Here is a 2,025-nt window from a genome sequence, read left to right as displayed (position 1 = left end):
AAAATCAGCAAATAAAATAAAGATATATTCCTACAAAATAACAACAAATTACATATACAAAATAACAAAATAATCCAATTTACATTGGCACTAAAAATAAATAATTAGGATTATATTTTACAAATAAATTGAAATTTCCCCAGAAAATGACCTATGTTTATGCGTGTTTTTGGAAATACACGCAGAAACTCAAAAAGAACTGTGCTTAGAACTTCATATAGTCAGAGGGCCATCTACACAAATTGCTGTAGAATTGTGGTGCAACACTTGTGCTGGCTTTTAAATACACGAATGTAAGTCTAGAGCTGGTTATATAGTCAGAGGACATGCAAATAGGGACCTCCCTCCACTGATTAAACCAGCCCAGGCCTGACCCTGTGGCCGGGAGAGCAGTCCCAGCCTCAGGATCCCCAGGTGACCCTATTCAGTGCTCAGGCCACAACACAGACAAACCACCATGGAGTCTGTGCTGGGCTGGGTTTTCCTTGTCGCTATTTTAAAAGGTAATTCATGGAGAACAAGGGACCTTGAGTCTGTGAGTGGAGGTGAGTGAGAGAAAATGGGGATGTGGGACAGTTGTTTGACCAGGATGTCTTGTGTCTGCAGGTGTCCAGGGTGAAGTGCAGCTGTTGGAGTCTGGAGGAGACTTGGTGAAGCCTGGGGGGTCCCTGAGACTCTCCTGTGTCGCCTCTGGATTCACCTTCGGAGCAACTACATGAACTGGGTCCGTCAGGCTCCAGGGAAGGGGCTGCAGTGGGTCGCAGATATTAGCGTAGTGGAAGTAGCACAAGCTACGCAGACGCTGTGAAGGGCCGATTCACCATCTCCAGAGACAACGCCAAGAACACGCTGTATCTGCAGATGAACAGCCTGAGAGCCGAGGACACGGCCGTGTATTACTGTGCGAAGGACACAGTGAGGGGACCTCAGTGTGAGCCCAGACACAAACCTCCCTGTGGAAGGGGATCGGGACCACCAGGGGGTGCACACTCCTCACCACTTCTGTCTTGAAGGCCCAGGAGCAGGTGCAGAGGGAGGTTCTGGGCAGGTTTCCTGTCAGTGTCTGGGCTTCCTCTCCATGGAGCAGTTTCCCCCAAGGAGTCCCTCTGAACACTTGATTCTGTGTTTACTTCTTCAGTCTCTTATTAGAGACCTAGAATTGAACTATACCACTTGCACTTACTTGTACTTAACTTTTCCTGACCCAAATTTTAATCAATTACAAATAACTCCATTGACATCATCTGAACATTTTCATGAGTCCTAGCGGCACTCACTGTGGATCACAGGACCCCAAGCTAACATGCTGTCTTGCACATCTTGGTATAGAGGAATCCCCAATCAACACAAGAGAAAAGAGACATAATACAAAAATTTTAATAACAGCCTGGGGTGAGAGTGATTCCCAGCATGACATGGTAGGAAAGTGGACTCAGAGGTCATTCACACACACACACACACATACACACACACACACACACACACACAATAATGAGAGTATAACCTTTCATCACCTTCACCTTCATGTCTGATGAGAGCCAGGCCGGCCTCTCATGTCACAAATGCCTAGATGGAGCCAGGGAATGACACTGGCTCTGGGTGTGTGTTGTGGGCCAGTGGTGGGTACGGAATCCAGCTCCAGGAAGGGCTTGTGTGAAGTTAGTGTCCCAACTGCATCAAAAGAGGGAACTCTTGGGTTATTGTTTGATTTCTTTTCCTTTGGGTGGAGGAGAAGAATGAGGAAGGAATATCAGGGAGATACCTGTTAATAAAGACTGGATATGGTGTGAGGAATTTCACTAAACCAGGGTAAAACTGGAAGGAAAAAAGAGAAACATGGTCATTCTCAGTAGACAAGTGTCTGAGTCATATGGAAAGGAGATGAATAATATATGGAAGCGGCACAAAACTTTAAATAATTATACAAACAGGCCAAGATCCTACCCAGCTCTCAGATAGAAGCTGTCCTCTTCCCAAGGAACCATCTGGTCCTGAAGGTCATGTGTACTTGGTGTGCTCAGAGAC

At 46.1% G+C, this 2,025-nt stretch overlaps 1 pseudogene; it reads left to right on the top strand.

Annotated features, from left to right (window-relative positions):
- The first annotated feature begins 457 nt into the window (after window positions 1–457).
- On the top strand, window positions 458–906 carry LOC129508587 (immunoglobulin heavy variable 3-74-like; annotated as a pseudogene).
- Window positions 907–2,025: the final 1,119 nt, after the last annotated feature.

Source organism: Nyctereutes procyonoides, unplaced genomic scaffold (genome assembly GCF_905146905.1).
Source record: "Nyctereutes procyonoides isolate TBG_1078 unplaced genomic scaffold, NYPRO_anot_genome, whole genome shotgun sequence".
Lineage (NCBI taxonomy): Eukaryota > Metazoa > Chordata > Mammalia > Carnivora > Canidae > Nyctereutes > Nyctereutes procyonoides.
The sequence above is the reverse complement of the archived record's forward strand: the minus strand, read 5'-3'. Positions and strand labels throughout refer to the sequence as shown.